The following is a 9,575-nucleotide window of genomic DNA, read 5'->3' as shown; positions in this document are numbered from 1 at the left end:
GCCCTGCGCCTGCCCCGCCCCCGGTCCGCCCCTGGCGCCTCCTAGCGGACAGAGCAGAGATCCTGCGCCTCGGCCCGCCGGGGCCACCTTTCCCCTGTGCGTTTCTAAGCCTGTGCGATGTAACGCGGGCCCTGAGCAGTGAGACCCGGGGCAGATCCCCACACCCCGGTGGTCTGGAGGATGTGGCCGGGGACCAGGGCGGGGCTGCATCCAGTGCGGCCGCACGCGTCCCTTCGCCAGTGCTGGGGCCCGGGTGGCACGTCTAGCCCAGCTTTGCGTCTCCGGAGGCTCTTTGCTGTCGGCCGCAGCCACCACCCCTCCCTGCCACCCAGGGGCCCTCAGGGCTGCCTTCAGAATTTATGCGCATGCGCATAAATTCTTAAACATACGTGGTTTAGCCACAATGAGATACCACCTGATACCCATTAGGATGGCTACTATAAAAGAAAAACACAGGCTGGGCGCAGTGGCTCACGCCCATAATCCCAGAACTTTGGAAGGCCCAGAGGGGCGGATCACCTGAGGTCAGGAGTTCGAGACCAGCCCAGCCAACATGGCGAAACCTCATCTCTACTAAAAATATAAAAATTAGCTGGGTGTGGTGGTGGGTGCCTGTAATCCCAGCTACAAGGGAGGCTGAGGCATGAGAATCACTTGAACTCGGGAGGTGGAGGTTGCATTGAGTGGAGACTGCGCTGTTGCACTCCAGCCTGGGCAACAAGAGCGAAACTCCGTCTCAAAAAAAAAAAAAAAGGAAAGAAAAATGCAGAAAATAATCACTGTTCCAAGGATATGGGGAGGCTGGAACTCTCGTGTAGTGTTGCTGGGGATGTGAAACAGTGTAGCTGCTATGGAAAACAGGATGGCAGTTCTTCAAAAAATTAAAAATAGAATTACCATGTGATCCAGCGATTTTACTGTGGGTATATACCTAAAGAATTCAAAGCAAAGACTCACACAGATATTTGCACACACATATTCATAGCAGCATTATTCACAACAGCCAGAAGGTGGAAGCACCCAGGTGTCTGCTGAGGAAAGCATTGGATGAACACAATGTGGTCGATCCATGTGCTGGAATATTACACAGCCTTAAAAAGGAAGCAGATTCCAGCACGTGCTACGACATGGATGAACCTTGGGGCCACCGTGCTGAGTAAAATAAGACGGACACAAAAGGACAGATACTGTGTGATTCCATTTCCATGAGGTCCCTGGAGGAGTCAGATTCATAGAGACAGAAAGTAGAGTGGAGGGTGCCAGGGGTTGGGAGGGGAATGGGGAGTGAGTGTTTTGTGGGGCCAGAGTTTCCATTCAGGAAGCTGGAACAGCTCTGCAGATGGGGGTGGCATGGTTACATGAGATGTGAATGCCACTGAACTTGAAAGTGGTAGAGATGATAAATTTATGTTATGTGTATTTTTTTTTTTTTTTTTTTTTTTTGAGATGGAGTCTCGCTCTCATTGCCCAGGCTGGAGTGCTGTGGTGTAATCTCAGCTCACTGCAACCTGTCTCAAAAAAAAAAAAAAAAAAGCAAGGCTCTGTCTCAAAAAAAAAAAAAAAAAAGTCTCCTGTGTGGACTTGAAAGCTCGAGATGGTTTGCTCAAAGCATTCTAAAGCCCTGTTCCACTGTTCCCTCAGTTCTAGTGTTGCATTGAGAAGTCAGTCATTTTGATTCCTCATCTTTATTCATGGCCTGGTATTTTCTTTTTTTTTTTTTTTTTTGAGACGGAGTCTGGCTCTGTCTCCCAGCTGCAGTGGCCGGATCTCAGCTCACTGCAGCTCTGCCTCCCGGTTTACACCATTCTCCTGCCTCAGCCTCCGGAGTAGCTGGGACTACAGGCGCCCGCCACCTCGCCCGGCTAGTTTTTTGTATTTTTATTTTTTTTTTTTTTTTTTTTTTTTTTTTGAGACAGAGTCTCGCTCTGTTGCCCAGGCTGGGGTGCAGTGGCCGGATCTCAGCTCACTGCAAGCTCCGCCTCCGGGTTTTAGGCCATTCTCCTGCCTCAGCCTCCGAGTAGCTGGGACTACAGGCGCCCGCCACTCGCCCGGCTAGTTTTTTGGATTTTTTAGTAGAGACGGGTTTTCACCGTGTTAGCCAGGATGGTCTCGATCTCCTGACCTTGTGATCCGCCCGTCTCGGCCTCCCAAAGTGCTGGGATTACAGGCTTGAGCCACCGCACCGGCCATTTTTTGTATTTTTAGTAGAGACGAGGTTTCACCGTGTTAACCAGGATGGTCTCGAACTCCTGACCTCGTGATCCGCCCGTCTCGGCCTCCCAAAGTGCTGGGATTACAGGCTTGAGCCACCGCGCCCGGCCTGGTATTTTCTTTTCAGAAGTTGTAGAAGTGCTTTCCCAAGTGTCGTGAAATCACACAGGGGAGTGCCTTCTATTGGGGGCGTCTACTTCCCACCACTGTGCTGGGCACTCACTGGGTCCTTCCAACCTAGCAGTTCATGCTTTCTCTCTGGGACAAGTTAATTATTTTACTAACAACTTCTTCCTTCTTGATTTTCCCCTTTACCCTTTCTGGAACTCCTAGTTTTTACACTATGGGCTTCCTGGGCCAATATTCTATATTTCTTACCTTTTCTTTTGCTATTTTTTTGTTTTCTTTTTTTTTTTTTTTTTTTTTTTTTGAGACGGGATCTCGGCTCACTGCAAGCTCTGCCTCCCGGGTTCACGCCATTCTCCTGCCTCAGACTCCTGAGTAGCTGGGACTACAGGCACCCACCACCGCGCCCAGCTAAGTTTTTGTATTTTTAGTAGAGACGAGGTTTCACCATGGTCTCGATCTCCTGACCTCGTGATCCACCCACCTCGGCCTCCCAAAGTGCTGGGATTACAGGCGTGAGCTACCGTGCCCAGACTTTTTTCCTATTTTCTAACTCATTTGTGCTCTGCTTTCACAGAGCTCTCCTTAGTTTGATGTTCCAACCCCATGTCCAGCTTTTCATTTCTGCTGTCACGGTTTTGATTTCCAGGAGCTGTTGTTGTTCTCTTCTGAGTGTTCTTTTTCATAGTATCCTGTTCTTGTTTCATGAATACAGGATCCATCTAAGAATATTGCTGGTTTCATTTTCATTTTTAATATACTTTCCTCCCTTCCAAGTCTCATTTTCATTCATGCCGATTTATTTCTTTGTGTTTGTCTGGGTCTGTGGGATGTTAGGGCCTTCGTTAGTGTTTAGGGCCCTCTGCTGTCTATGATTAAGAGGCAGATGTTTTTAATAGAACAGGTGCTTGAAGTCTTTGAGTCTTAGTGTAGGATGAGCTTGCTGAGCTGTTTGTTGGGGAAACCCCCAGGACAATTATCCTTTCAAACTGGTCAGATTCAAGAGAAGCATCTTTTTGTTTCTTGCCTGGAGGGGAAGACCATGCCCCTGTTAACTGAAAAAAAAAAAAAAAAAAAAATCATACAATGATAATTTGGAAGGAGAGCTTTATTTTGTATAAAGGGTTACAGCCCGCAGGGTGGCCATTCTGACGGGGTGGGATGCCTGCCTCTGGCCTGACCATTCGCAGGTGAAGGAGGAGGGGCTCGAGCAGGAGCTCTGTGCTGAACAGGTTGGCTAAACAGACATGTGCAACAAGTTACAGGAGGAAACACAGTTTATTTTCAAAGCCTTATTCGCTGAATCTGTAGCTGTTTTCCCACTGTGCTGTGCACCTGGTGCTGGGTGGGCCCCTGTGACCAACACAGACCCGGACTGCCCCTAGTGCAGATGGTCCAGAGGGGAGACAGCAATGAGCAACTAAACAGACAAAAAAATGATGGCAGACGAGAGCCCTGTGCATCGAAGGAACAGAGAGAAGGCCATGAGCTTCCCTGAGACGCAGGGCAGTGGCTGTCACTCTCCATGAGAATGAATTTCCTCTGTGGGGTATGGTTTTTGAGGCAGAGTCTCACTCTGTCGCTCAGGTTGGATTCCAGTGGCATAATCATAGCTCACTGCAGCCTCGGCCTCCTAGCCTCAAGTGATCCTCCCACCTCAGCCTCCTGAGTAGCTGGGACCACAGGAGTATGCCACCACACCCTGCTAATTTTGTTTAATTTTTAGTAGAGAAGGGGTCTCGCTATGTTGCCCAGGCTGGTCTCTAAGTCCTCGGCTCAAGTGATCCTTCTGCCTCAGTCTCCCAAAGTACTGGGATTCCAGGTATGAACCACCATGCCTGGCCATTTGGGGTGTGTTTTTAGGAGAGGGCTAAGGAGTCTTTAGCCATGCTGAATTGAGCACTTCCATTGTGAACAGATCCATTCTACCCTAAGCTGGCAGCTAAGAGCCAGGCTGAAGATGGTATAGGAAAAGCCACAGGTGGGAAGGGGTGGCAAGAGGAACCTCCTGGGGGAGGCGGGTCCCAGAGACTGAGCAGGACCTGTCCCTGGGACCCCTGAGAGGACCCCTGCCTGCAGGTGCCAGCCCAGGCTTCCCAGGAAGGGGAAGCTCTGCAAGCCCTGAGGTCCCTGGGAATTCACAAAAGAGCTGAGGCCTCTTTGAATGCGTCCTGAGTCACCCAGGTTAGTATCACAGACAGCGCGGGAGCTCCAGTTACAGGGCAGGCGGGTGAGGGGTGCTTTTAATCCACTTAAGATTCTGAGCCCAGAGCTCCAGCCTGATTTGCTATCTTGAGTCTAATCTTTTCCAGAAATACCGACTCTTCTGAGCCCAGCAGGCTTGCTAGTGTCCACGGATTCTCCACCTGGATGTTTAGAATGCCCCGACCCGGAGCCGGCCAGTCCCGTAGCCCACAGCATCTCGGGCACGACGGCCGTAGGGCTCAGCACAGCGGAATTCAGATGTCTTTGTTCATAAATTATTGACAATTTCCAAACAGTGACACCTGAGCAGAGACCAAGGGCAGGGCCTGCCCCTGAGGCCACCCCAGCCCCCGAGGGATTCAAAGAGCTGCTGTGGGTGGTGGGGATGTTATGCAGAAGTATACACAGCACTTGCTAACCTGACTCTGCAGGACTCCGCTGGGCTGGACTAAGTGGACCAGGCTGGAGCCCAAGCCTGACGCTTCATCTAGAAGAAGACTCAGAGGAACCCGACCTGAGCTTGGCCAAGGAGAATGTCCGTCTCCCCCAGACCTATGCGTCGAAGCCCTCGCCCCTCATGACTCACAGTGGCACTGTGAGGTCTCTAAAGGGGTGGCTAAGGCTGGGCACGGTACCTCATGCCTGTTATCCCAGCACTTTGGGACACCAAGGTGGGAGGATAAATCACTAGAGACCAGGAGTTCGAGACCAGCCTGGCCAACAAGGCAAAATCCCCCATCTCCACACAAAAAATTATAAAGCCCTGCGTGGTGGCATGTGCCTGTTGTCCCGGCTAGTAAGGAGGCTGAAGTAGGAGGATCTCTTGAGCCTGGGAGGTCAAGGCTGCAGTGAGCCGTGATTCATAGCACCACTGCACTCCAGCCTGGGCGACAGAGCGAGATGCTGTCTCAAGAAAAACAAAACAAAACAAACAAAGCAAACAAACAAACAGGCCCGGCGCAGTGGCTCACGCCTGTAATCCCAGCACTTTGGGAGGCCGAGGCGGGCGGATCACGAGGTCAGGAGATCGAGATCATCCTGGCTAACCCAGTGAAACCCCGTCTCTACTAAAAAAAGTACAAAACACTAGCCAGGCGAGGTGGCGGGCGCCTGTAGTCCCAGCTACTTGGGAGGCTGAGGCAGGAGAATGGCGGGAACCCGGGAGGCGGAGCTTGCAGTGAGCTGAGATCCGGCCACTGCACTCCAGCCTGGGCGACAGAGCGAGACTCCATCTCAAAAAATAAATAAATAAATAAATAAACAATATATATATATATATATTTACAAAAAACTAGCCAGGCGAGGTGGAGGGCGCCTGTAGTCCCAGCTACTCGGGAGGCTGAGGCAGGAAAATGGCGTAAACCCGGGAGGCGGAGCTTGCAGTGAGCTGGGATCACGCCATTGCACTCCAGCCTGGGCGATAGAGCGAGACTCCGCCTCAAAACAAACAAAACAAACAAAAACAAAGAGGGGCAATTAAGTTAAAAATGAGGCCATTAGGCTGGCTCTGATCCAGTCTGACTGTGTCCCGTGAGAAGAGGAGATGAGGACAGACACACACACGGATGACCCTGTGAGGGCACAGGGAGGAGACGATGGCATCTGCCAGCCCAGGGGAGGGGCCTCAGGAACCGGCCCTGCCGCACCCTGACTCGGACCCCAGCCTCCAGGTCTGTGGGAGAATCATGTCTGTTATTCGACCCTCCGGCCTGGGGTCCTTTGTCACAGCCACCCTAGGAAAGGAACATGGGAGGTGGAATAGGCTGTGTAGACTGCTCTGTGGACCGATGCAGCCTGTGTAGACCGCTCTGTGGGCCAGCGTGGGCTGTGTAGACCATTCTGTGGACTGGTGCAGGTTGTGTAGACCGCTCTGTCGGCCGGCACAGGCTGTGTAGACCACTCTGTGGGCCGCAGGCTGTGTAGACCACTCTGTGGACTGGCGCAGGTGTAGACCTCTCTGTGGATTGGCACAGATTGTGTAGACCGCTCTGTGGGCCGGCACAGGCTGTGTAGACTGCTCTGTGCACCGCAGCTGCCCGTGTGAACAGCAGCCTGTCTGTGCGTGTATGCTCAGCTGCTCAGCAGCAGATGGCAGGCCTGTTACATGGGCAGACCTCGCTCCAGTGGACGGATGAAGGAGACAAACCTCCATCCCCTCAGAGACAGCCGAGTGCGGGGAAGGCCAGGTGTCTAAAGGCAGGCGGCAGGAGGAGCGTGAGGCTGTGGGGACGGCGGGGTGGGGGCGGCAGCCTGGCCACCCAGCGAGAGATAGTCATTCTTTTGCTGTTTTCTAATTACATTTTAAAACACCAAATGAACACATGCTTATCGAGAGCAGGGGAGACTGCCGACTGCTGAGATGCACACACAAGCCCTCAAGAGGCCCCGTCCCCGCCTTCCTGGTCCTCAGCCCAGTGATTGCGGGGCGGGAGGAAGGGATTCTCCCAGGCACTGTCCACCCACGCATGCCTCTGAACGGAATCCTTGCGGTTTCTAAGGGAATTGAGCTGCGGCTGGTGGAGGAGCCCCCAGAGCCCCCTGCAGTTGGATGACGGGAGGGTAGGACTTCAGGGCTCAAGTCCGAAAGAAGAGCGGTGCAGCGTTCGAGGACAATCACGTGAGCGCAGTGGGAACTACCAACCCCCATGAAGGGATGCTGGGCCCAGGGGCAGGGTCCTCCTGGACCTGTCTGTAGAGGAATTCTGATGAGACTGGGGTTCCCGGGCCTCCAAGGTGAGACCCCAGGTGTCAGCAGAGCACTGGGCTGAGGGGGAAGGCTGGGTCCGTGCCTGGGAACAGGCGCCAGAGGACTTCATGGCCAGGATGCATTTGGGGAGGGAGAAGGCTGTGGAGTGGCAGGCGCTGGGTCCTGATGGGTGGCGTGTCTGCAGCATCTGGGATCGCCCTGGCCAGCTCTCTAACTGCCCTGGATGCCACGGCCCTACCCCATCACCCTATGGGGACAAAGGTGGCTCCCTCTTGGGTGTCAATCCACCACGTTGACTTCTGATCGGCCCCCGTCACATGAACACCTCCTGGTTTCCACCTTATCTACTGTGCCTAGGGTGAGAACACGTCAACCTGGATGTTATCTCACAGCTAGAGGTCATGATGCAGGCAGCGCTCTGGCCATCCTGGAGGGTCACCTTCGACTGTCCGCACACAGCATGTCCATCCTCCCGCTATGGGTCTGGGGAGCAGCAGTACAGAGACCCACCTGTCTTACAAGACCACGCTTCTGCCCAAAAGTGCCCTAGCGGAACACTCTCCACCGGCAAACTGGATTTTTCAGCCTCATTCTGTTTCTGGGCCCCTTCTTCAGCATTTGGGGGCCACTTTGTGTTTTTAGCCTTCATGGGACAGAGCCCCAGTGGCTTCTGAAGAGGGGGGCTTTGGCAAGCTCCAGCCCTGTCAACCTATCAGCAACTAACCCCCACCCTGGCCAGGGACAGGGAGAGAGGGACAGCAGCTTGGGGCACAAGGGCCCAGCAATTCAGGGGCCAGGCAGGGAGGTCCACCTCTCAGGTAGTCAGGGGCCGAGCCTCAGAGAGCACCCGCCCCCCGCAGCCCCCCACTCCCTGCTCCCTGGCGCCTGCACACGGGCACAGCAGCCGGAGCCCGATCTGTGGGCACCTACCCGTGTCTGCATGAGCGCTGGCGTGCAGGTTCTCGGACTTGTGTTCTGTGGTTTGAGGGTTTGTTGCCTCAACACTCTTGAAACTTGATCCCCAATGTGGCAGCTGGGGGCCGCTGAGAGGTGGGGCCTTTGAGAGGTGACTGAGTCACAGGGCCTCTGCCCTCCCGAGTGGATTAATCCATTCATGGATTCTTAGGGTTTTTTTATTTGTAGGTTGTCATGGTGTGGGTGGGGGACTGGCAGTTTTGTAAGAAGAGGAAGAGAGACCTGAGCCAGTACACGCAGCCCCTCACCACGCAACGCCCTGCACCACCTTAAGACTCTGCAGGGCCCCCACTGGCAAGAAGACCCTCACCAGATGCAGCCCCTCAACCCTGGACGTCCAGCCTCCAGAAATGTAGGAAATTGATTTTATTATTTAAAATAAATTGCCCAGTTTCAGGTATTCCATTATAAGCAACAGAAAATGCAGGAATGGCCGGGCGCGGTGGTTCACGCCGGTAATCCCAGCGCTTTGGGAGGCTGAGGCGGGTGGATCACGAGGTCAGGAGATCGAGACCATCCTGGCTAACACGGTGAAACCTGTCTCTACTAAAAATACAAAAAAATTAGCCAGGCATAGTGGCTAATTTAGTCTGTAGTCCCAGCTATGTAGTCCCATAGTGGCTAATTTAGGCGCCTGTAGTCCCAGTTACTCGGGAGGCTGAGGCAGGAGAATGGCGTGAATGCGGGAGGCGGAGCTTGCAGTGAGCGAGATCGCGCAACTGCATTCCAGCCTGGGTGACAGAGGAGACAACGTCTCGAAAAGAAAAGAAAAGAGAGGAGAGGAGAGGAGAGAAAAAGAAAGAAAAGAAAAGCAGGAAGACGCACATTTCTGAGTCCTCCTTTTCTCCTTGCCTCCCCTTCCAGAGACAGAGTCCAGCGTCCAGGCTGGGGGGACCCAGGACACCCACAGTGACCATGCTGCTTTTGGTCCCACTGTTCCACTCCAGGCTGTCCCGAGGCTGTTGGGCCCGTCCTGGGACAGCTGCCTACTTGCTCACACAACGCCAGCATCCACGCTGGCAGAGGCCCTCTTCACTCAGACATAGGCACTTCTCCTCCCCCAGGGGGATTGATCAGACCCCGGCTGTCCTGGGTAGGCCTGCCCCCCCCCCCCACAGGGGCTGCCTTCCCGTGGATCTCCTTGGTACCTAAGGAGGCTATGCGCCTGGCAAAGGGGTGCAGAGGGTCTCTGAAGCGGGCAGAGCAAGCCTGCCATGTCCCAAGAGACCAAGGACTGTGAGTCTTCATTACTACCCCCAGTGACTGCTCCCTTCCTGGGGGTGTCTCACCTGGGCACCCCATGCATGGAGAGACCTGCAGCCACACCCTGCACCCCCAGGTCTCTGAACCC

This window comes from Trachypithecus francoisi, unplaced genomic scaffold (genome assembly GCF_009764315.1).
Source record: "Trachypithecus francoisi isolate TF-2019V2 unplaced genomic scaffold, Tfra_2.0 Contig00090, whole genome shotgun sequence".
NCBI lineage: Eukaryota > Metazoa > Chordata > Mammalia > Primates > Cercopithecidae > Trachypithecus > Trachypithecus francoisi.
Note: the sequence above shows the minus strand (reverse complement) of the source record.